Genomic DNA, 26744 nt, shown 5'->3' with positions numbered 1-26744 from the left:
AGGGCTGCAAAGCAAAGAAAGGACGGTGGGAAAGAGGCATCTCTGAACATGTTTTTGAGTGTCCTTTAGTTTCCGACATACTCTTCTCCCTCTTACAAGGTTGCAATTAAAAAAAAAAAAAAAAGGCCAGACAGGAGATAGGTGAGAGAAAGCTGAAGAAGAAAAGCACTCACCCTTCCCCCATCTCCTCTCCCCTCTCCCCAAAAGAGCTGTGTTTGTCTGTGCAAACCTAGTCCCAAATATGGGAGAGAGAGAATGAATGTGTGTATGGAAGAACAATGAGCCCTCTGCCTGGTATTGTGTCTGTGTGTGTGTGTGTGTGTGTCTGCCTCTTTTCCCTTCGACCTCAACAACAACAGGGAGAGCTGGAAGCCAGCTTTCTATCCAGCCCAGGCCACCGAAATCAAAACTGGTTTATAATTTACGGTGGAATTAACTCAGCAACCAGATCCAGGAATGGCAACAGCTACTCAAAGATGATTTTATTACTGTCTAGATCCATCCTCTCTCCCCTCCCCCAACAGACTGAGCCGAAAGAAACCAGTGCACACCAGACAAAAAGGTCTCACTTTAAATGGAAAGCAATTATCAAAATTGTTTCAAATCTTAAACATAGGCTGCATTAATCTTGTGTTACAATGTTTGTTTTGCAATTCACTGTGAGTTACCCTTTTACTAGTTATCTTTCTAGTGTTTAAAAAATTGCTTTGGAGAAAGCTATTTCAAGATTCATACAAAACTACTTTCTAAATGTACCTCAAAATAGTAACACATACTGAAACATTTAAAGCGCCCAGTTTCTCAAGGACACATTCTGCTTAAATCAATGTTTGAAATCTGTAATCCAGAAAAATTGTAACCAAACCTTGGAAAAGAGGCAGAGGAAAATGACAATTCAACAATGAATCATTTTGTTTTCCTTTCAACAACTTCTCAAACAACCAGTTTCAAAGGAAAGGAAACCTGCAACGCTTTCCCCCTCCCGACACACACGCACAATCTATGTAAAACTACTTTTTCTTCTTTCCAAAACCTTAAAAAAAAAAAAAAAAAAACACTACTACTACTACTAATAAACATGAAAGCCACTCTCCTTCAGAGAGACAAACTAAAACAGGATAAGTAAGAATCTTTTCTACTGCAAGTGAATTTTGGTTTTAAAATTCAAGCAGCACACAGAGCAGAGAACTAGAGATTTCGAACACAAAGAATCTTCCCCTAATGGGAAAATGATACTTTAAGTCCTCCCCCTGACGACCCCTCAAATCCGCAAACATTCAAGAAATTCGCAGTTTCGGTCCTGGACTTCCTCCCTCCTCGCCCCCGCCCCCCAGTTCAGCCCATGATTTTAGTCACATGAAAGAGTTTAACCTCAGACAAGTCAAAGCAGAGCAAGACCGAGCAGCAAAGAAAGAGCCGGGGTCAGCAGGCGAAAGGGACAGTTACCTGGCCGGCACAGGGTCGAGCGGCCCCTGCCCTTGATTCCCGCCTGCCCCGCCATGAGCGGCCCCCACCCGGGACCCCGGCTTCCAAGCCGACTCCTCGGGCCCGCCCCACCCCCGCGCCCAGGACGAGGGGCCACAACTGCGGGCAGACGCCGCGCGCGGGCCACTCGGAGACTCACCTCCCCCGGATGCGCTACACCATCAATGGAGGTGTGTTCGGCCGGCTCCCGGGAAAGTGGGGGGACAGGGCTGCAGGCCCGCGGGGCTGGAGCCGCCGGACTCGGGCCGAGGGCGGGCCGGCCACGGGAACAGAGCCAGGGGCTACGGGGGCTTCCCTCGCGTGACCTTTCGTGCGGGCCCCACCTAGCCTCTGCGCTTGGCCAGTCCTTCAGGAGCGAGAGCCCAGGCTCATGTCTGGTTTTGTTTTTCTGAGGGCGAGGGGGCTCCGGGAGGATGATGGTGATTTTTTTTTTTTTTTTTTTTCCTCTCAACTAGGAGAGAAAACGAGGCAGAGACAATGTGGGAGGCAAACGAGGGGAGAGGAGCGGGGAGGCGGAGGCGGGGGCTAGACCCGAGCCGGGCGAGCGTCTCAGGCGTGCAGGAGGAAGAGGAGGCTGGGAGCGCGGGGGGCGGCTCGCGAGCGTCTGTGGTAGCAGCGGCGTCTCGGCGATGGTGGCCGAACCGCTGCGGGGCTGCTGCACCGACCCGCCGCCCACTCCGCGCTCGGGCCCAGCCCACCTCGCAGTATCGCGCCCTGCCATTGGCGCGACCTGGAGTGACGCGCAAGGAGGCCTCGCCAATGGGAGGCGGAGGGCGGGCAGAGGGGGTGGGACTTCTTTGAGCGCTCTCTCTCTCTGTCTCTCCCTCTCTCTTTTTTTTTTTCTAATTTCTAATAAAATGAGCAGAAGGGAAGGAGGGGAGCGGCCGAGCCCCTGCGACGCGGCGGCCAGGCTCGAGCGCGAGCTCCAGGCAGCGACCGGGCCGTGGGCTGATCTCCCGGCTGGCTGCGTCTTTGTGCGGGTCCCGGGCCGCAGCGCGCAGCGGGCAGGTCCCAGGGGCCGGGGTGGCCGGAGTCCAGTTGCTCCTGTTATTACCAGGGTCACGGTTTGCTTTTTCAGCCACTTAAAACGCGGATTTATATCCCTGGGGGGACCAGAGTGGGTTCGAAAGATTCGCTCCAAGACTCGAAATTCTGATGCGCATTAACGTCTTCAGAATAAGTCTTTGGCAAAAGAGTATTTAGAAAAAGAAAAAAGAAATTGGTTGGTAGATTGCACTGCCAATATGAAAAAAACAATTATAAAAATAGGAAGCCTAAAAAGAAAGTCTCATCAAGGAAAAAAGAAGGGACACAGACACAGAGCAGATTTCGGAAAGCGAGGAATGTACACAACTCTGCCGTAAGTTTGAAAAAATCTAAAATCAGGGAAAAAAAAAATCCAAGTATCACCTTTTCTTTGAGAAATATTGTGTCCCACTTTCCCAAAAACCGATAATCACAGGGTCTCCACTGCTATAAGGGAATTGCGGGGCACGCCAAATGTTCAGATTCTATTTAATATAATTTATAGGATTGAGGGGTTTGGGGAATTTTTAATTATGATTAGCAGTTTTTGAAATGCATATCATGCTTATTGAGTTCTTTCACAGACCCTGGCAAGAATCCAGGGTGAATCATCAACCTATTGTTGGTTTGTTAATACACTGAAATGCTTAGTGGTCCTTATATCGTACACTCTTCCTGAAGGAGCTCAGATCTGTATATAATAGAATAATTAAGGGATAGAACATAGCACAAAATAATTCACTCATCACTTTCAAATAAAGTGATAATTTTCTCTTTGCAATATCTATACAGATTGCAATTTCCACATCCAACAGTTTAAAAAATAATAGGACTAATAGATACTATTTGATGGTGACCCAGACATCTAAAATCAAATGGGTCTTTGCCACTACCTTTCAGAGTAACTTTAAGCAGGAAAATTCCTTTCTGCTGAAATTCCTTCAGCTATGAAATGGGGAAACTAGTTAATACCACCATATCTCTAATAATGTGAGAACTGAATTTTACAACATCATAAATTCGATAAACAGCTCTCAACCTCCTAGATACAGATGGAACTATTCCACATCAGTTTGGAAATGATGAAGGGTAAAGTGCATTAGATGGCTTTGCTTGCCATCAAAATCTACATTTACAGAAGCACTGTTTCTAATAAAGTTTCAGCTCTGTAGTGGAGGAATGGACGATAGTTCTAAGAGGATACCAGTGGATCCTGCAGAGCCATTCAGCAGGGAAGAGAGAGGTTCTTGAAATCTGAGAGGGACTGACATCATTTTCACTTCTTATTTTTTAAATGTAGATTTAAAAGTCTTGAAATTCCATATTGTTATAAAGTATAATATTATGGTATTGGGCCAAAAATTAGCCAACTAGACCTGTTTAACTATAACAATCCCATGCAAGAATTGTAGTCCAACCATAAAGCCACAGAATACAGGGTTCCTTCCAAGGAACTTAGAGACTGATAAGGTAATAACAATATAGTGTAATAAGAACAATGATTAAACCATTGACTGAAAGCTTATTATGTTCCAAGCACCAGGCAAAGCATGTTGCTTTCTTAGCCTACTTAGTCCTGACAGCAGTTCATGAAGTGTATTATTAGTATCTCCATTTTAAAGGTTAAGAAACTGGGGCTTAGGAAAGTTAAATAACTTGCTCAAGGTGAAAGAGTTCAAATATCTAGTGGGTTATTTTTCCCATGATGAAATTAGAAAAAGTTTCCTTATGTTCCTTTTGGCAAGCTTTAGAATATGGAGATTACTTATCTGAACCTGATAACATCAAGAAGGACTTTTGTTAGTTATTTTATATATCTTACTATGAGTAGAAGTGATTTAATTTGTATACAGAAGTCAAATCAGATATAATACTATTATTTAAAAGAAGCCAGGAGAAAAAGAGATTATTTAATAAATGGTGTTGAGTAATCAGATAGCTCTATGGGTAAACAAAAGCAACTCAGAAAAACAGAATTTTTTAAAATTATATTTCTGTTATTCCTAAACCTCTTTCCCTAAATTATAAATGGATATATTTTAAATGTAAAAATTGAAACCACTAAGCCACTGTTTCTTAGGTTGAGTTTACTTGTGTTTATTATTGTCTTCTATAACCTACATATAGGTTATGCTCATTTTTTGTATATGTCAGATATTTTGTAATTTTTAAAAATGAAACAATAAAAGTATTAAAGGAATACTAAAACTTTTTCCAGTCATAAGTTGGGGAAGTTCTTTCTAAGCATGAAAGGAAGCCCAGAGGTCATAAAGAAAAAATATCAATAAATTTTGCTGCATAAATATTTTATATCACTATAAAGCATAAAAAATACCATAGCACTGCAAGAAACAAGCTATCAGAGGGGAAATATTTTCAACACTTATGCAACAGGGCTAACTTCCTGAATACAAAGAGCTTGTTCAAATTTGTAAGAAAAAAAGAAATCAATGGAAAAACATTGATATACATTTGTGCTCATACACAAAATATTGTATATAAGCAAAAAAAAGTCACAGAAAAAAATGTGTTCAGTAAACATATACTCAAAATGAAATAAAAGCAAATTAAAATCACCTCTTAGGAATTTTTTCTAACTTCAAAAATATTGATGAGAATGTGGGGAAACAGGCCCTCTGCTGCACTGTTGGTAAAAATGTAATCATTCCATTTTTTGGAACACAATTTGGCACAATCTATGAAAATGATAAATACCCATACCCTTTGATCCAGTGACTCTGCTTCTAGAAAGCCATTCTACAAATAATTTTGCACAAACATACAAAAATATATATAAAAGACTTGCAATGTTATTTATAATAGTGAAAACCCGAAAAAAGCCCAACACCCATCAACAAAAAATGTTTACATGAATTATGGTACAAACATACAATGAAATACCTTACAACTTTCAAAAAGAATGCAGTAAATCTGACAACTAATAAAGAATAGTAGCCACAGTTCAGAGTTAAATGAAAAAAGCCAGTCACAGAACAATTATGTAAAGTATAATTCCATTTGTAGTCTAAAAATAACCATTTTGTATATGCTTCAAAACATCTAGAAACTTGTGCACCAGGAAACGTATCCACCAGGCGTGGAAGGAAAATGAGGCAGGAAGAGGAGACTGACTTTTGACTTCATTCAACTCTGTTCTGTTTGATTTTTTTCTTTTTATATCAAACGTATAATTTTTACAATTAAAAAAAAGAATTCAAATTATTTGAACATATGGCCAGTAACTAGCCTTCATAATTCACCAGAAGCACTCAAGCTTTAGAACAAGTAAATTATTTTCCCCTAAAATGCCTTAAGCAAAACCGGGGTACTTTATCCAGTCTGGTAACAGACTGAAGCTCATTTCTAGGCATTTTCTTTGAATTTGCCTTTCAAGTTTATGTCATGCAGATACCAGCCAATAATGAGCTTCAGCTACCCGCCCACACACACCATTGTACTTTTTCAGTCCATCCACCAGCAGTAATGGCTACTTACTCCTTTCTCATTGCAGCCCCTCTTTCTGCAGGCATTCAGTACTCACCTTACATACCCACAGTGGGTTTGTACTTTATTATCTCTTGTGAACCAGACTTGCTCCCTCTCCAGCCTCCTTCCTCAGGACAAGAAGAAACCCATGGTAGACTTTGAAAGTCCCCCCAGTGACTTGAGATGGGGCAGTGGGTGATTATTGGGGGCTTATTGCAAATTACAGGAAGCACATGTCATACATGCAGACACATACAAAAGTGAAACATATTTTCCTCCAAAAAAAGGATCAAAATCAGAAACCTTTTTCCTTTGTTTGGACATGGCTAATTGTGGGCAGCAATTAAGGTTCTCAGTTCAACTCCTGACTTGATGAATTTTCTTTCAACCAGAGGGAGTACAAGTGGAGCATGCTCCTCTCTGAGTCACACTCAGCCAGCCAATAGCACAGCATGCTGTCCGAGGGCTTGAGGATTCCTTTTGGGTGAGATCTAAACCCCAAATCTGACTTCTGACCACGTGTGGTGATTGAAAAGTCACACAGGGCTTTGTGAAAGAGTGAAGGGGAGGAGATGCTGATTTTCCTTGTCTTGGCCCAATTCCAAGTTTGATCATTAGCTGTCCTCCTCCTTTGTCTGCCTGCGGTCTCAGGGAGACGTGCTATTCCACACTTCCTGTTATAAACAGCTGTCCACTGTTAACTGAGCAAGCCAAAGAGCCAGTGGATTCTACCCTGGGGAAAGCTGCATTTCAAAATTAGCGTTTCCTCTGCATCTATTGGTAAATTCCTTAGGTTTACCTTGGAGGGAAGGTGTAGTTTTCTAGGGAGAATAAGGTCATAATAATGGGGACTTGAAAATTATCCACAAACCCTATTTTGTCTAAATGGTGAACAAAGAAAGCTGGCGTGGATCACAAAGAGCCCTTTGGAAGGAGGAGGCCAAAGAAAATATATTTTAGATCCTACCACATCATTTGGGTTATCAGAATTTAATCTTATAACATTGATGTGGCAGGTGCTATTAGCCACCCAAATTCATTGTTTTTTCAATCCAAGGCATATATACACACAGAGGAAACTGGCAAGTAACTCACAATCCTGCAAAATTCACCCTCTGTCATCCAGCTTTGGTGTCTAATTTGTACATCTCTGAGACAGTCACTTTAATGCCTCTTTGTCTTTGACACTTAAGGCATCTTAATTTCAAAATATCCACATTCCTGATCTTCTCAGCCCCAAATGTCTCATAGTACTCCAACTTCTAGAATAAATTCTTCTTTGCTTACTTTCTTTTTCATCTTGAGAGAGCATTTTAACTTGGAAGCATTCAGAATGTCCTTCAATAAGCAAATGAGGGACTTCCCTGGTTGTCCAGAGGTTAAGAATCCACCTTGCAATGCAGAGGATGGGTTGCCATTTCCTTCTTCAGGGTATCTTCCCAACCCAGGGATTGAACCAGGGGCTCCTGCATTGCAGGCAGATTCTTCACCTTCTGAGCCACCAGGCAGGCCCTCTTCATTCATTTGCAATGCAGGGGATACAGGTTTGATCCCTTGTCCAGGAAAAGCCCACATGCCCGTGGGCCAGCTCATCCCGTGTACCACAACTACTGAGGCTGTGCTCTAGAGCCCACAAGCAGAAACTCCTGAAGGCTGTGCATCCTGGAGCCAGAGCTCCGCAACAAGAGAAGCCACTGCAATTAGAAGCCTGTGTACTGCAACTAGAGAGTAGCCCCTGCTCACCACAACTAGAAAAAGCCCACGTAGCAACAAAGACCAAGCACAGCCAAAAATAAATATTTTTAAAATAAGCAAATGAAAAACAGGTACATCATTCAATGAAATATTATTCATCAGTAAAAGGAAATAAACTGCCAAGCCTGGAGGAACTTCTTTAAAGCATTACTGAGTAAAAGAAACCAGTTAGAAGAAAGGTTACATACATAATGTGGGATTCCAACTATATGATATTCTGCAAAAAGCTCTGAAAAAGACGTTCTGGAAACAGTTGCCAGGGATGGGGGAGGGAGGGATGGCTAGGTGGACTTTCAGGATAGTGAAACTATTCTGAATGATACTCTAAAGTGGATACAAACTTTCAGGATAGTGAAACTATTCTGAATGATACTCTAAAGTGGATACAAACTTTCAGGATAGTAAAACTATTCTGAATGATACTCTAAGGTAGATACAAACCTTAGAGTTTGTATCTTACAGGATAGTGAAACTATTCTGAATGATACTCTAAAGTGGATACAAACTTTCAGGATAGTAAAACTATTCTGAATGATACTCTAAGGTGGATACAAACCTTAGGGCAGATACAAATCCATAAATTATGCAACAGAGTAAACTCAAACTTCAGCTATGAACTTTAGTTAACAATAATGTATCCGTATTGGTTCATCATTGTAACAAGTGGGCCATCGCTGCAACAAATGTAACATTAAGGCAAGATGTGAATAATACAGAAGGGGTGGGGGAGGGGGGGTGAAAGGATACATAGGAGCTCTATGCTGTGAACCTAAAACTGCTCTAATAAAGCCTTTTTTTTTTTTTTTTTAAAGCATTTTAGTTCTGTTCTTTGTGTTGCAAAGAACAGAGACTCACTCAGCATCTCAAGAAACAGGAGATTTGTGTGCGGATGTTCCCATACGAGCAAAACTGAACCATGCAACCTCAGGAAAAGAAGAGACTAGAAGCAGGGCCGTAGGAAGGTCAGGACCCCCAGCTCTCTCCATGGATCAGCATCACTGGCCCACTGGTCTCATCTTTCCCACCAGCTGACCTCCTCACCCCTCTATACTTTAGCTTTTCTTCACTTCAAAGCGTCCACTTTCTCATAATTTCAACTCCCTCATAATTGGAGCTTGCGTGGGGCCTCTCCCAGCTTCTCTGGTTTTTCTGAAGCTTATGACTTATCAGCTACAGCTGCTTCTGCCAGCTGCCTCATGACTTTAGTATTTCCTACTTAAAATGCCTAGGAGGGAGAACCCTAATTGGCCCAGTTCATCATTTTAGATGCAGCCCTGTCCCCATCACTGCCCCACGGTGAGGTGCAGATAGTAACAGAGGGGTGAACAGGGGTGAAGGACGGCAGGAAAAACCCGAGGAGCTGTGGCTGAGCAGCCTCCTTTTGGAAGGGCCTGGGGCAGGGGTTGTATGGTGGGGAGGGGGGTGACTTTCTACATAAGCCTAACACCCAGAGCATGCTTTTGGAATGGTGAGTGGCGAAAAAGACTAGAATTGAGTTACTTAGCAGCTAAGTAATTCAACACATTTTTTTCATAGTTACTTTTACAAAGGACATTTGGCCTTTTAAAAAGTTCTATTATTTCTATTTGGCTTCACCAGGTCTTAGTCAGAGTGTGTGGGATCTAGTTCCCCAGCCAGGGATCGAACCCAGGCCCTTTGTATTGAGAGCACAGTGTCTTAGCCACTGGACCACCAGGGAAATCTCACATTTGGCCTTCCTGATAGAGAAAAACCCAAAAGGAGCAGACTACAAGGGACAGAACCTTCATGTTCTACTGAGTGATAGAAATTTCAGGAGAGTGATTCCAGAGCACACTCCAACAAAGACCTTCCAGCCAACCTGCCAAAGAGTCCACGGCCTTCAGACTGACAGCAAATTCTTACTCTAATCACTCGAAGGAACAGAAAGCCAAGAAAAATGAAGACGGATCTTCACTGTACACTGAAGCACCGTCTACTCCATCTGACCTAGTCATGTGTGATTCATTTTCATCCCAGGGTGAAAGAAAGAGACCAGGGTTAGTTGAGCCAGCAAGAGGTGACAAAATGACTTTCTCCTCAGACATAAAAACTTTGGGCAAGCTGTTTTTACCACAAATAAAAAAGGAATTTAAGCCCCAATAATTAAGAATAAAATGGAGGGAAAAGAAGCTAATGGGAAAAGAATCTAAAAAGGAATGGATATATGTGTAAGTATAATGGATTTACATTGTTGTACTCCTGAAGCTAACAGAACATTGTAAATCAACTATACCCCAATAAAAATCTTTTAATAAATAAATTAAATATTCAATTTAAAATGTTAGTCCTATGAAAAATAAAGACAGTTTTGATTTTTTTTTTAAGTGACTTCCCTAGTGGTTCAGTAGCTAAGACTCCTCACTCCCAATCCAGGAGGCCTGGGTTTGATCCATGGCCAGGAAGCTAGATCCCACATGCCCCAAATAAGACCTGGTACAGCCAAATAAAATTATAAAATAAGTTAAAAATAATAATTAAAAATAAATAAACTAATGAAAACAACAGGCTCATAGATCATGTCCAGCAGAGGTAAAGACATACAAGTATCTCCACAGAAGGTGATACTGTAATAGAGAAAAACCGAAGCTGATAGTTACCCAGTTGTGTTTCACAAAATAAGGGTGGTGCCTTAAGGATGGTGTCGTCTGCATATCTGAGGTTATTGATATTTCTCCCTGCAATCTTGATTCAAGCTTGTGCTTCATCCAGCCTGGCATTTCACATGGTGTACTCTTCGTATAGATTACATAAGCAGGGTGACAATATACAGCCTTGACATACTCCTTTCCCAATTTGGAACTAGTCTCTTGTTCCATGTCTGGTTCTAACTGTTGCTTCTTGACCTACATACAGATTTCTCAGGAGGCAAGTCAGGTGCTCTGGTATTCCCATCTCTTTCAGAATTTTCCACAGTTTGTTGTGATCCACACAGTCAAAAGCTTTGGTGTAGTCAGTGAAGATGAAGTAAATGTTTTTCTGGAAATCTCTTACATTTTCTTTTTTGATTATCCAGTGGATGTTGGCAATCTGATCTCTGGTTCCTCTGCCTTTTCTAAATCCAGCTTGAACATCTGGAAATTCATAGTTCACATACTGTTGAAGCCTGGCTTGGAGAATTTTGAACATTACTTAGCTAGCAAGGGAGATGAGTGCAATTGTGTGGTAGTTTGAACATTCTTTGGCATTGCCTTTCTTTGGAATTAGAATGAAAACTGACCTTTTCCAGTCCTGTGGCCACTGCTGAGTTTTCCAAATTTGCTGACATATTGAGTGCAGCACTTTCACAACATCATCTTTTAGGATTTGAAACAGCTCAACTGGAATTCCATCACCTCCACTAGCTTTGTTCGTAGTGATGCTTCCTAAGGCTCACTTGACTTCGCATTCCAGGATGTCTGGCTGTACATGAGTGATCATATCATCGTGGTTATCTGGGTCATTAAGGTCTTTTTTGTATAGTTCTTCTGTGTATGCTTACCACCTCTTCTTAATATCTTCTGCTTCTGTCAGGTCCATACCATTTCTGTCCTTTATTGTGTCCATCTTTGCATGAAATGTTCCCTTGGTATCTCTAATTTTCTTGAAGAGATCTCTAGTCTTTCCCATTCTATTGTTTTCCTCTATTTCTTTGATCACTGAGGAAGGCTTTCTTATCTCTCTTTGCTATTCTTTGGAACTCTGCGTTCAGGTGGATATATCTTTCCTTTTCTCCTTTTCCTTAAGCTTCTCTTCTTTTCTCAGCTATTTGTACGGCCTCCTCAGACAACCATTTTGCCTTTTTGCATTTGTTTTTCTTGGGGATGGTCTTGATCACTGCCCCCTGTACAATGTCACGAACATCCATCAGTAGTTCTTCAGGCATTCTATCAGATCTAATCCCTTGAATTTATTTGTCACTTCCACTGTATAATCATAAGGGATTTCATTTAGATCATACGTGAATAGTCTAGTAGGTTTTCCCTACTTTCTTCCATTTATGTTAGTTTTTTGCAATAAGGAGTTCATAATCTGAGCCACAGTCAGCTCCTGGTCTTGTTTTTGCTGACTGTATAGAGCTTCTCCATCTTCAGCTGCAAAGAATATAATCAATCTGATTTCGGTATTGACCATCTGGTGATGTCCATGTGTAGAGTCATCTCGTGTTGCTGGTATGTTATGGTGTTTGCTGTGACCAGTGCATTCTTTTGGCAAAACTCTGTTAGCCTTTGCCCTGCTTCGTTTTGTACTCCAAAGCCAAACTTGCCTGTTATTCCAGGTATCTCTTGACTTCCTACTTTTGCATTCCAGTCCCCTATGATGTAAAGGATATTTTGGGATATCCTTAGAATATCCTAAGGTATTAGAACAGCCCCATAAGGAAACATACAGTTCAGGCCCAGGACAACTTATTAAAACCTTGCCACCCTGATACAAACAAGGATATATTAGTTCTAGAAGGTCTTATTGGTCATCATAGAACTGTTAAACTTCAGCTTTTCAGCTTTAGTGGTTGGGACATAGACTTGGATTACTATGATATTGAATGGTTTGCCTTGGAAATGAACAAAGATCATTCTGTCATTTTTGAGACTGAATCCAAGTACTGCATTTCAGATTCTTTGTTGACTATGAGGGCTACTCCATTTCTTCTAAGGGATTCTTGCCCACAGTAGTAGATATAATGGTCATCTGAATTAAATTCACCCATTCTGATCCATTTTAGTTCACTGATTCCTAAAATGTCGATGTTTACTCTTGCCATCTCCTGTTTGACCACTTACAATTTACCTTGATTCATGGATTTAACATTCCAGGTTCCTGTGCAGTATTGTTCTTTACAGCATCGGGCTTTACTTCCATCACCAGTCCCATCCACAACTGGGCATTGTTTTCTCTTTGGCTCCATCTCCTCATTCTTTCTGGAGTTATTCCTCCACTCTTCTCCGGTAGCATATTATCCACCTACCAACCTGAGGAGTTCATCTTTCATGTCATATCATTTTGCCTTTTCATACTGTTCAATATACAATATCTATATTAAATATATATTCAGTGAAGTGAAAGTTGCTCAGTCGTGTCTGACTCTTTGCAACCCCATGGACTATACAGTCCATGGAATTCTCCAGGCCAGAATACTGGAGTGGGTAGTCCTTCCCTTCTCCAGGGGATCTTCCCAACCCAGGAATCAAGCCAGGGTCTCCTGCATTGCCAGCAGGTTCTTCACCAACTGAGCTATCAGGGAAGCCAATATTCAATATTGAATATCAAAAATATATTTTTGCCTTTTCATACTGACCAAAAATCTAATATAGAAATCAAATAATATGATTTAGAGACTCAAATGTGAAATACAAAATTAAGAAATTTTGAAGTGAAATACATGAGAAGTTTTTGAACAAGACTCAAAAAGGACAAACTGTTCAAAGACACATTTGACTACAATATAAAGACTTTTTATGATGTTGTGTCAAAGTAAGTGATACTCACAGATTGGTTAGATCATTTGTAATTTCCATTACTATGAAAGGATTAGTGATTGGAATATATAAAGAAAGCTTGTAAGTATATGTGAAAAAAGAAAAAAGCAGTAGAAAAGTGGGAAGAGGATAAGATCTACAGGAGAATCTGTAAGTCCAATAAACATAAAAAGATTTTCAATCTCTCACATCTTAATTCTTATTGTCTTAATAGTTTCAGTATACACATAGATGATCTAACAACTTAGCTTCTTTTGTGTGTGTATGTGGTAAAACATACCTAACAAAGAATTTATCATCCTAACTATTTATAAATGCATAGCTCAGGAGTGTTACATACCTTCCCATTGTTGTGCAACCAGCCTCCATTTACAAGATGCAAATCTTACAAAATTACAGCTCTATATCCATTAAATTATAACTCTCCACTTCTTCCTCCATGTAGTATGTGGGATCTTAGTTCCCTGACCAGAAATCTAACCTGTGCCCTCCTCAGTGGAAGCACTGAGTCTTAACCACTAGACTGCCAGGGAAATCCCAGGTCTATTGACTTTAGGTATCTTCCATAAGTAAAATCAAATAGTATTTGTCTTATTGTCACTGGCTTATTTCACTTAACATAATGCCCTTATATTGATTTGCTAGGGCTGCCCTAACAAAATACACAGACTGGATGGTTTAAACAACAGAAATTTATTTCCTCATGGTTCTGGAAGCTGGAAGTCTAAGATCAAGGTACTGGCAGAGTTGGTTTTTCATGAGGCCTCTCTCCTTGGCCTGCAGACAGCCACCTTCTCCCAGTGTCCTCAGGTGCCCTTTCTTCTGTGCACACATCCCTCTTGCCTGTTCATCTTTTTGTAGGGACACCAGTCCATTGGATTAGGGCCCCATCCTAATGACTTAGCCTTGGTCACTTCCAAAAGGCGCTATGCCTAAATCCAGTGACATAGGGGATTAGGGCTTCAAGATATGATGATATAATTTTCTAGGGAACACAGTTCAGTGTATAGCACTTTCACAGCTTATTCATGTTGCAGCATGTGTCAGAATTTCTTTTTTAAGGCTGCATAGTATTCCATTCAGAGAAGGCAATGGCACCCCACTCCAGTACCCTTGCCTGGAAAATCCCATGGATGGAGGAGCCTGGTAGGCTGCAGTCCATGGGGTTGCTAAGAGTCGGATACGACTGAGCGACTTCACTTTCACTTTTCACTTTCATGCATTGGAGAAGGAAATGGCACCCCACTCCAGTGTTCTTGCCTGGAGAATCCCAGAAACGGGGGGGCCTGGTGGGCTGCCGTCTATGGGGTCGCACAGAGTCGGATACGACTGAAGCAACTTAGCAGCAGCAGCAGCAGTATTCCATTGTATATACTTACCATACTTTGTTTATCCATTCATTGGTCAACAGACGTTTAGGTTGCTTCATCTAGTTGGACTTTTGGCTATTGCAAATAATGCTGCTATGAATATAGGAATACAAACACCCTATCTCTTTGAGACCCTGCTTTCCTTTCTTTGGGGATATATACAGAAGTGGAATGGGATTCCCTGGTGGCTCATTGGTAAAGAATCCAACTGCAATAAAGGAGACACGGGTTCAATCGCAGGGTTGAAAAGATCCCCTAGAGAAGGAAATGGCAACCCACTCCAGTGTTCTTGCCTGGGAAATCCCATGGACAGAGGAGCTTGGCAGGCTACAGTTCATGGGGTTGCAGGAGTCAGACACAACTTAGTGACTAAACCACCACCACAGAAGTGGAATTGATGGATCATATGGTAATTTTATTTGTAATTTTTTGACAAAATACCATACTATTTTCCAAAGTAGCTGCACCATTTTACATTCCCACCAACAGTATATCAGGGTTCAAAATTCTCCACATCCTCACCTGCACTTGTCATTTTCTGCTTTCTTTCTTTTTTTTAATAGCAGTCCTGCTAGTGGGTGGGAGGTGATACCAACCACTTAGCTTCGTGAACTTGAACTTCTGTCCTCCAATGCTCTTTGTCCCAAACCTTATATTTCCAAACGCTGCCACCTCTACCTAATTTTAGTGTCAGGCATCTCATCCTATAAACACCTCCTTCTGGCTCTGTTGTCATTCCTCTATTACCCCATTCCAACAATACTTTGACTCCAGTGGGATATCTAATCCATTGATCCTACCATCTCTTCACTTTTAAGGACACTCTAGGTCCTTAAATTCAGGAGGACTTACCCCTTTCTGAATCTAGAGAGTTGACTATATAAACAGTCTGTGCTCACTTGCATTTCTATTTGCCCATTTCTTTTACCTTTATTTTTTTTCCCCTGAATCGCTCAGCTTGCAGCATCTCAGTTCCCTGACCAGGAAATAAATCCAGGCCACTGCACTGAAAGCCTGGAATCCTAACCACTAGGCTACCAAGGAACTCCTCACCTTTTAAACTGCTGAAATTAATGTAGGAGAGCAAACATAATTACTTAGCTAAAGTTACTAGAATACATTGAGTCATTTTCTATCTCATCTAAAATAAGTGCTTTGCCCTATAATGTTTACAATAGTCAAGGTTAATACAGATTAAAATAGACATACAAATATTGAGTATGGAAAGCTACAGTCATTGTTTATTTTTTCTTTTAATTAATGAAGTTATTGGCTGTGCTAGGTCTTCATTGCTACACGGGCTTTTCTCTGTTTTCAATGACTGGGGGCTATTCTCTAGTTGCCTTGCACAGGCTTCTGATTGTGGTGGCTTCTCTTGTTACAGAGCACAGGCTTTAGGGTGCTCGGGCTTCCGTAGTTGTGGCACGTGGGCTCAAGAGCACAGCCTCAATGGTTGTGGTGCACAGGCTTAGTTGTTCTGCAACATGTGGAATCTTCCTGGACCTGGGATCAAACCCATGTCTCCTGCATCGGCAGGTGGATTCTTTACAACTGAGCCCCACCAGGGAAGCCGGGCATTGTTTTTATTTTAAATATTTTCCGAGACCATGTGGTTAGGCTGTGTGTGCATCATGGCAAATACCTGTGTGTTTGAGAATTCGGATTCTTGTCTTTTGCACCCAAATCTGGGTCAAGTCCTAATACCATATCTCCAGTGACCTCATGCTGTCTTTTCTCCCCGTCCCTGTTTACATTCTATGGTCAATCCCTCAACCCTCTCCCTCGCATGTATCCTCAGCAATACCCCACCTCTTGCTTCCTAATGTTTCCTGGGCAAACCAACAACCATGGGGATAATTCCAACTTGCTGCCTACTAGGCACCTGCACCTGTCCAGCCTGATGAGGCTGACATCACACCGCCTGCTTTCATTTTAAATTCATGACCGCAAACCTCAAGTGGCCTCTTAATGCCCTTGGCAATCATACAATACTAACCCAGGTTCATTGCTCTCCCAATTTTCTTGCCTGTGATTTCACATCCTCTCCTGTCTCCTCAAACCTCCAACACCTCATTCCTTCTTTTCAGGTTCATCTTGGGTGTGGATGCAATTAGCAGAGAAACTCTGCAAACTGTCCCCTCCCCACATCCATCCATCTATCCTTCTCTAAGCCCCCACATCCTGGCTTCCTGCCAGCTGTTACACATGCATCATCAGTGGTCCTGTCAAAGCCCCACCCTCTGGTCCTGCCCTTGATCCCATCATTACTCCAGGAATCACTCAGCAGAAGAGTGAAAGAGCTGGCTTAAAACTAAATATTAAAAAAACTAAGATCATGGCATCCAGGCCCATTACTTCATGGCAAATAGAAGGGGAAAAGGTGTCAGTACTGGACAGAGTACTGACAGATTTCCTCTTCTTGGGCTCTAAAATCACTCCGGATGGTAACTGCAGCCATGAAATCAGAAGACCTTTGCTTCTTGGCAGGAAAGCTATGACAAACCTAGACAGTGTATTGAAAAGCAGAGACATTACTCTATCAACAAAGGTCCATATAGTCAAGGCTATGGTCTTTCCAGTGGTCACGTGCACTTGTGAGAGCTGGACCATAAAGAAGGCAGAGCACCAAAGAATCGATGCCTTTGAACTGTGGTGCTGGAGAAGACTCCTGAGAGTCCCTTGGACAGCAAGGAGATCAAACCAGTCAAACTTAAGGGAAATCAACCCTAAATACTCATTGGAAGGACTGATACTGAAGCTGAAACTCCAGTATTTTGTTCATCTGATGTGAGCAGTTGGCTCATTGAAAAGGTCCCTGACGTTGGGAAAGACTGAAAGCAGAAGGAGAAGAGGCCGTCAGAGGATGAGATAGCTGGACGGCATCACCGATGCAGTGGATATGAACTTGGGCAAACTTCAGGAGATGGTAAGGGACAGAGAGGCCTGGCATGCTGCAGTCCATGGGGTCACAAAGAGTTGGACACGACTGTGCGACTGAACAACATCACCGCTTAGCAACTTACCCTTCTCCCTGCTTCATCAATTTCTTGCTTTCTGCTAGCTCATTCTCATTAGAATAAAGCTAAGATGTTTTTTCTTCCACCTTAGGCCTTCTGTTGACCACACTTAACATGTTACATACTCCCCCATTTCTTTGCTCCCTTTAGAAGCAAAACACCTTTGAAAGAATGACCTATATTTGCTTCCTTCGGTTCCTCTTTTCCCATTCTCTCTCATTTATTTGGTAAATCTTTATTGAATTTGTTACAATACTACTTCTGTTGTTTATGTGGGTTTTTTTTTTTTTTTTTTTTTTTTATCAGTAGGCATGTGTGATCTTAGCTCCCCAACCAGGGATTGAACCCACACTCCCTGCATTGGAAGGTAAAGTCTTAACCACTGGACCACCAGGGAAGTCCCTCCCATTCTCTCTCTCTTTTATTTATTTCTTGCTGGCTGTGCTGGGTTTTGCTGTTGTGTGTGGTCTTTCTCTCACTGTAGCGAGTAGAGGCTACTGTCTGGTTGTGCTGTGTGAGCTGCTTATTGCAGTGGCTTGTCTTGCGATGCATGGGTTCTAGCATGCAGGCTTCAGTGTTGGTGGTGCACAGGCTTAGTTGCTCCACTGCATATGGGATCTTCCCAGACTAGAGATCAAACTGATGTCCCTTGCGTTGTAAGACAGATTCTTAACCACTGGACCACCAGGGAGTTCAGTTCAATTGCTCAGTCGTATCTGATTCTTTGTGACCCCATAAACTGCAGCACGCCAGGCCTCCCTGTCCATCACCAACTTCCGGAGACCACCAGAGAAGTCCCTCCCCTTCTCTTTTAAATCCACTCCAATCTCATGTTGATTCAACCTCTGCGCCAAAACTTTTCCTCTTGAGGTCAACATGAACTCCACATTACTAGAAAGAAGAGGCGATTCTGTCCTCTACTTTCTTGATCCATCAGCAGTATTTGAGACAACTGATCACCACCTCTATCCTGGGGAAAAGTGAAAGTGTTAGTCACTCAATTGTGTCCAACTCTTTTTGACCCCGAAGGACTGAGCCCACCGGGCTCCTCTGTCCATGGAATTCTCCAGGCAGGAGTACTAGAGTGGGTTGCCATGTCCTTCTCCAGGGGATCTTCCCAACCAAGTACTTGAACCTGGGTCTCCCTCATTGCTGGCAGATTCCTTATTGTCTAAGCCAGCAGGGAAGCCAGGAACTAAAATCAAACAAACTGACCAAAAAGACAAAAACAAATGAAACAGAACAAAAACCTGAAGTAAATATGAAGAAAAAATTTTTTTCAAAATCTATTATCTCCTGTATTAACAAAAAATTTTTAAAAAAATATTCAAGGAAAAAAAAATACTCAAGGAATCACTTTGCTGTACACCCGAAAATAAAACAATATTGTAAATCAACCACAGTTCAATTTTTTTAAAATTTAAGGAAACAAACGCTAATCACAGACTCCTCATAGTATTAGAAAAAGCCATTTTCTTTCTTCTCCACATTTTAAAACACAAATCCTGGTGCTCAGTTTACAAAGACCTTTTCACCAATCTAGATAAGCTCAGTAACAGATAAGAGAAGCATCAAGTGCCCTTCCAAGTAAACAAAGGTCCCATTGCTTTGCATAGAATCTCAAAGCTGAACTGAATGGGATTTAAGATCCAGTTTAGGAAACAGCTCTTTGAAATGTTTAATTTGTATTGCTCAGTCACTGAATTATATCTAATTCTTTATGACCCTATGAACTGTAGCCCACTAGGCTTCTCTGTCCATAGGATTGTCTAGGCAAGAATACTGGAGTGGGTTGCCATTTCCTCCTCCAGGGGGTCTTGACCCAGGAATCAACCTGGATCTCCTGCATTGACAGATGGATTCTTTACCACTGAACCAGTCCATCCTAAAGGAAATCAGCCCTGAATGTTCATTGGAAGGATTGTTGATGAAGCTGAAACTCCAATACTTTGGCCACCTGATGCAAAGAACTGACTCATTTGAAAAGACCCTGATGCTAGGAAAGATTGAAGGCAGGAGGAGAAGGGGATGACAGAGGATGAGACGTTGGATGGCATCACTGACTCAATGGACAGGAGTTTGAGTAAACTCTGGGAGTTGGCAATGGACAACTCCAGCAGTTGGTGTGCTGCAGTCCGTGGGATCTCAAAGAGTCGGACACTACTGAGCTACTGAACTGAACTGAACTGAGCCACCTAGAGAGCCCCTTTGAAATGTATCCCTGTTCAGAGTGGAGAATCTTTTATCTGACTTCAATCCCCATGAAAAGACTTTGGTATCAGTGCTTCTAATCACCGGGGGCACTGTTGACAGCTATACATTCAGTTTATGTCACTTTTTTTTTAAACTGATGTTTTGATCTCTGAGGTAAATATAAACATCTACAAATCAATAAAATGGTTCCTATGAATGACAACAGCAATTGTCTTATCTAGTCAAGGATGTGTATGTTTACTAGATCCTCAGGATAATGTAAACATACAAATATCCCTAAAAGCAAGATGTTGTTGTTGTTCAGTCACTAGGTCCTGTCCCATCTTTTCGACCCCATGGACTGCAGCATGCCTTTCACAGTCTCCCAGAGTTTGCTCAGATTCATGTCCATTGAGTCCAGGATGCTATCTCATCTTCTGTCACCCTCTTCTCTTTCACAGGGTCTTTTCCAATGAGTCAGCTCTTCAGATCAGGTGGCCAAAGTATTGGAGCTTCAGCTTCAGCATCAATCCTTCCAATGAATATACAGGGTTGATTTTCTTTAGGTTTTGCTCTCCTGATGTCCAGGGGACTCTCAAAAGTCTTCTCCAGAATCACAATTTGAAAGAATCTATTCTTTGGGGTTCAGCCTTCTTTACTGTCCAACTTTCACATCTGTACATGACTGCTGGAAAAACAATAACTTTGACTATATGGACCTTTGTTGGCAAAGTGATGTCTTTGCTTTTTATTATGCTGTCTAGTTTTGTCATAGCTTTCCTTCCAAGAAGCAAGCATCTTTTAATTTCATGGCTGCAGTCACCATCTGCAATTATTTTGGAGCCCAAGAAAATAAAATCTGTCACTGTTTCCACTTTTTCCCCATCTATTTGTCATGAAGTGTTGGGACCAGATGCCATGATCTTAGTTTCTTGAATGCTGAGTTTTAAGCCAGCTTTTTCACTCTCCTCTTTTACCTTCATCAAGAGGCTCTTTAGTTCCTGTTCACTTTCTGCTGTTAAAGTGTTATCTGCATGTCTGAGGTTGCTGATATTTCTCCTGGCAATCTTGATTCCAGCTTGTGATTCATCCAACCAGGCATTTTGCATGATGTACTCTGCATATAAGCAAGGTGAGAAAAGTACAAACTTAACAGAAGCCAAGTATTTCAAATCCATGAAAATTTATCTTAGAATCTCATAATGCCTCATGACTGTAGAACCTCCACTCATCAGACGGTGGTTTCAGAACCTTAAATATTATCAGTGACTGTTTTGGGTTGAATTGTGTCCTTCAGAAAAGATATTGAGATCCTCACCCCTGCCACCTCAGAATGTGACCTTGTTTGGAAGAAAGGTCATTGCAGAGACAACTAATTAAGATGAGGTCATACTGCAAGACACTGCTTTAGAAAAGCTCTGCGGTGGTAGTGTTCTTACTTGCTGTAAGTACTAATAAATCCTTCCTTCTCCTGGAAAAAAGAAAAAGATGTGACCTCACTTTGCTGACAAAGGTCTGTATAGACCAAGCTTTGGTTTTTCCTGTAGTCATGTACAGATGTGAGAGTTGGACCATAAAGAAGACTGAGTACCAAAGAATTGATGCTTTCTAATTGTCATACTGGAGAAGACTACTGAAAGTCCCTTGGACAGCAAGGAGATCAAACTGATCAATCCTAAAGGAAATCAACCCCGAATATTCATTGGAAGGACTGATGCTGAAGCTGAAGCTGAAGCTCCAATACTTTGTATACCTGATGTGAAGAGCCTACTCACTGGAAAAACCCTGATGCTAGGAAAGATTGAGGGCAGGAGGAGAAGGGAATGACAGAGGATAAGATGGTTAGATAGCATCACCGATTCAAGAGACATGAATTTGAACAAACTCTGGGAGATAGTGAAGGACTGGGAAGCCTGGAGTGCTGCAGTCCGTGGAGTCACAAAGAGTCAGACACAACTTAGTGACTGAACAACATACTGGAGTAGGGTGTGTACCTTGTACAATATGACCCATGTCCTCATAAGAAGATGGCCATGTGAAAACACAGAGACTCAGGGAGAACGTCAGAGGGATGGAGGCAGAGGGCTCATGCTGTGTCTACAAGCTGAGAATCACAGAGATTGTTGGCAGTCACCAGAGCTAGAGGGAAGCATGGAACAGTCTCTATCACAGCTCTCAAAGGGAACCAACCTGGCCAATACCTTCATACTGGACTTTTAGACTCCAGAGCTGCAAGATAATAAATATCTGTCATTTTAAGCCATCCAGGTTGTGGTCCTTTGTTGCAACAGTCCCAGGAAGCTACTAGAGTGATGCTAAGAGCTTTTGTTTAGGTAGGTTTTTTCTCTCCAATATGAATTGTATCCACTGTCTTTGAAATATAAGAATACACAAATATGGGACTTCCCTGGTGGTCCAGTGGTGAAGATGCCATGCTCCCAATATGGGGAGCCAGGGTTCAATCCCTGGTCAGGAAACTAGATCCCACATACCACAATGAAGATGGAAGATCACAGCCAAATAGATACTCAAAATATTAAAAGAAATTTTGAATTCAAAGAATCTACAAATGCACATTCCTTTGGATGTCAAAATGATAGCATCATCACAGGTCACATAGCCTCTGGGAAACTCCACTGCATACTCCCCATTGGATGGGACTGAAAAAAGGCAAATTGTATCCTCAGTTCAGTTCAGTTGCTCAGTCGTGTCCGACTTTTTGCAGCCCCATGAATCGCAGCACGCCAGGCCTCCCTGTCCATCACCAATTCCCTCAGTTTAACCAAATCATATCCTAGTTTGTTGCAAAAATAGTTTTAACCCCACAGACCCCAATAAGGGTCCTTTAAGACCTCACTCTAAGAACTGCTGACTAATCCAAATGTTGTCTTTGTTCTCGATCAGGAAACAGGCTCAGCAATGGGGAATTGGCCTCTCTCATCAGCTTCCCCACTCCCTGGTGAGTGTTGCTAGAATCACAGAGCCACAGAACAAATGTTTACAGAAGCGCAAAATATAAGTAATGGTGTGAAACCACCTATTAATTCAGACTAGATGCTGGTCTAGACTTTGTAACATCATTAAGCACAGGTCCTTTCTTTTTTGAATTTTGTAGGGGTATAGTTGATTTACAGTGTTGTGTTAATTTCTGCAGTACAGCAAAGTGATTCAGTTACACATATATATTCTTTTTCATATTCTTTTCATTATGGTTTAATCACAGAATGTTGAATATAGTTCCCTGTGCTATACAGTAGGACTTTATTGTTTATCCAATTCTATATATAATAGATTGCATCTGCTAAGCCCAAACTCATCCACAACCACAAGTCTGTTCTCCATATCTGTGAGTCAAGCACAAGTCCTTTAAGTGGGCTTGTGCACAGCACTCGTGTATTTTAAATATTTTATTTATTTTTTTGGCTGCACTCTGTCTTAATTGCAGCACATGGAATCTAGTTCTCTGATGAGGGATCGAACCAGGGCCTCCTGCATTGGAGCCTGGAGTCTTAGCCACACGACTGCCAGGAAAGTCCCACACTTGTTTATTTTAAAAAGTGATTTAAAGAGTGTGGTTCACATTTTAAGCCAGGAACAAATGCTTTTCTTCTACATCTAAGGAAACATCTGATTCTTGTGGTTTAAAAAAAATATTTATTTACTTATTTTTGGCTGTGGTGGGTCTTTCTTGCTCCATGCAGCCTTTCTCTAGTTGTGGTGAGCAGGGGCTGTGCACGGGCTTCTCCTTGCAGTGGCTTCTCCTGCGGAGCACAGGCTCTAGGTACCTGGGCTTCAGTAGTTGTGGCATGTGGGCTTTGTTGTGGTTGTGGCACACGGGTTTAGTTGCTCTATGGCACGTGGAATCTTCCCCAGCCAGGGATCAAAATGGTGTCCCTTGCATTGCAAGGCGATTCTGAACCACTGAAACACCAGGGAAGACATCTGATTCTGATGTCACAGAGCCCCAGATATTATATGAAGAAAATGTGGATGTGCGTGTGTGTGTACACACATGCATGTGTGTGTGTGTCTGTGTGAGTGCCTGACATACGCACTCTCTTGTAGTTGTTGTTCAGTCACTAAGTGGTGTCCAACTCTTTGAGACCCCCACAGAGTGCAGCATACCAGGCTTCCCTGTCCTTCACTATCTCCTGGAGTCTGCTCAAACTCAAACTTACTGAGTTGATGACGCCATCCAACCATCTCATCCTCTGTCGCCCCCCTTTCCTTCTGCCCTCAAACTTCCCCAGCATCAGGATCTTTTCTAGTGAGTTGGCTGTTAACAATAGGTGGCTCCATAATGCTTCTTGGGTTTTCAAAGAGGGTCCAAGATTCAGAAAAGGATGACACACTACTGCATGAGGGAAAGGTCATCCAAGGGGTGCTGACTTAGAGGCTTACTCTCTCTGCTGAGTGAGAACTTTGAAATCAAGCTGCTTCTCTTTTTCCTGCTAAGGACAAGGATTTCTACATGACTCTGCTGATGAGTGGATGGGACCTCCTTCAGCCTTGAACCTTTCACTCCACTGTCTCATGACATGAAAATAGCTGTGCATGAAACAGCCAATTCATTAAAAAGTCACATAAAAAATGACCTCTGCCTGCAGTAGCCATCAAGTTACAGAATAATTTAGGGCTGGAGGTAAGGGACAGGGGACCAAGAGGCAGAGATCCTGCCCCTTTTGCTCTTTCTCTCTTCTCCAGAATCACCAAATGTTCATATAAATATGAACCCTGAAACAATGACATATACGATTCTAAATATTTTAATATTTGAGCACATATTGGATAAACCTTCAAGGACTAAATTCAGCTCTAGGTAACTAAGGTATTTCTAATTGGAAATAAACAGTAAATATATATATTTATATTCATAGAGCATATGAAATTTACAGGGACTTGCCTGGTGGTCCCATGGCTGACTCCATGCTCCCAATGCCAGGGGCTCAGGTTCAATCCCTAATCAGGGGTCTAGATCCCACATGCCACAACTAAGACCCAGCACAGCACAGTAAATAAATAAATGAATTTTTTTAAGAAGATATGAAACTTATAAATGTTGTTGTTTTCCCTCCAACTATCTGATATTCAGTTTCATGAGAATCAAGTATCAGTTGTTTGTCTTTGCAAGTTCATGGTCATTAATCAGCTACACTTCCCCAAATCACATTATTTTTAGAGGATTCTGAGCAGTGAAAATTAGCAGATTGACTTCTCAGCTAAACGCCAAACTATGCAGCATGAAAACATTTTTCTAAAAAACTTCAATTGAACAAATGTTTGAAATAACTCATCTCTTATTTTTGTATATTTGGTGGCACAACAAAAAGAGGTCCTGGCTGTTTCTGGAAAAGGAAATTTCTCTTCCAAAAAGTGTATTGGTTCACCTTCAAATTCACAAATGCAGAAACTGCTTCCAGCCAATGAAGTTCTTTCCCCTGAGTGTGATTTAATTGCATATTCGTCAAAATCCCTTCTTATGAATTCTGTTTATACCTTGCAGCAATAAAAAGTAGTTCATTCTTGGTTTTTATCTGGTAAAATATTACCATTTAATTATTTTGGTTTGAGTCCAGAACAGTCTCTTCACTATGTCATCAAAGTTATAGGTTTTCTGATAGATGCCAAGACTATTAAGAATGTTCATTATAATCATTACCCATCTATATATTATGGTTCTCTCTGTTTTACAGTTCATTATTTAATAGTGCTTATCTAAAAGGTTATAGTCTTTATAGGATCATTTGGCTCACTCTTAACTTGGCTAATTTATAAATAATTTCACAGATATCTTTGTGTTACCATTATTTGTTGACAAAGATCTGACTCGGGATATGGAATCTTTAGATTACAAATGCTTCATTGGTTTGACCAGATGTGTGAGAGGTTGCTTAAGTCGTGTCTGACTGTTAACCTTAAATGCTGATACCCTTCAGCATTTCCTTGTTTCAAATAATTATCACCTTTTCAGATAAATGCTATATCCATTCTAATGTGGCAAACTCATGTTTAAAATCATATTACCTTCAATATAAACCTCAGAAATCAATAATCCATCTCCTTGTCATTAATGTTCATTCATAAGAGCCTTCATATAAAAAAAAGGAAAGCTAAAGAAATGTAAAAAATCTTAGAAGGTATTTTCTGTAATAAAATATTTTGTGTTTCTAATGAAATCAATCAAAAGCACAAAAATTCTAAAGGAATTATATAAATGCAATAAATCATCCAAAAGAATAAGGTGCAGTTAACATCTATAGGATGGTTCCTTGCACTGAGGAAATGCACAAGGGATACACTAGCCAGATCATCGAGATTCTGGCTGATATCCCCTTTTGTCAACCTGTTCCTTATGGAGGAACACAAGTCAACTTTTGAGGCTCATTAAAAAGAGCATCTTAACTCTTAAGAGTTAAGATAAAGAGCATTCTTTATTCACATCTCAACTCAAAATCAGAACTTTTACTTATTCACAAAAGATAAGAATGTCTGAACCATCTGTAACAATTGGTCTATTGCACAAATATTTGTTCCCTTTCCATACCAGCCTTTTTCCTGGGAGCGGAGCATCATTTAGGATCTAGCAGGTACCTTGGAAGCCTGCTAATGCTTGGCATTTCACTAACTGCATGGCACTCTTCTGAGGTTGGTAAATAAGCTGCACTGCATTTCTGAGAACAGATTTGAATGGGTCATCTTGAATTACTTTGGTTCAGTACTTGCAATTTTACCAGTGAATACATGGATACATGGCAGAATGGTCCATCCATAATTATTAAGCTGGGAGATTAGACCTGGAAGAGTCCTTCCAGATAAAGGTTATTTACTGTGACTTTCCAGGGGGCAGGGAGGTAGAAATCAGCGTGGAATCTTATTTCTCACCCCGCACAAAATACAATTTCAATTATCTAAAAAGTTAAACAAATATTTATTTA

The 26744-nt window shown here is 41.3% G+C and overlaps 1 protein-coding gene and 1 long non-coding RNA gene across 2 annotated transcripts in view; one reads left to right on the top strand and one right to left on the bottom strand.

The window, feature by feature from the left end:
- The window catches only part of RERE (arginine-glutamic acid dipeptide repeats), a 416914-nt gene extending 414783 nt beyond the window's left edge, over window positions 1–2131 (bottom strand). The window contains exon 1 of the mRNA XM_061382835.1: window positions 1625–2131. The gene's annotated coding sequence lies outside the window, so the exon portion shown is untranslated. The remainder of the gene's footprint in view (window positions 1–1624) is intronic.
- The window catches only part of LOC133227835 (uncharacterized), a 56718-nt gene continuing 30955 nt past the window's right edge, over window positions 982–26744 (top strand). Inside the window, exon 1 of the long non-coding RNA XR_009729968.1 lies at window positions 982–1655. This is a non-coding gene — a long non-coding RNA (uncharacterized LOC133227835). The remainder of the gene's footprint in view (window positions 1656–26744) is intronic.

This window comes from Bos javanicus, chromosome 16 (genome assembly GCF_032452875.1).
Source record: "Bos javanicus breed banteng chromosome 16, ARS-OSU_banteng_1.0, whole genome shotgun sequence".
Taxonomy (NCBI): domain Eukaryota; kingdom Metazoa; phylum Chordata; class Mammalia; order Artiodactyla; family Bovidae; genus Bos; species Bos javanicus.
Note: the sequence above shows the minus strand (reverse complement) of the source record. Positions and strands in the feature narration are given on the sequence as shown.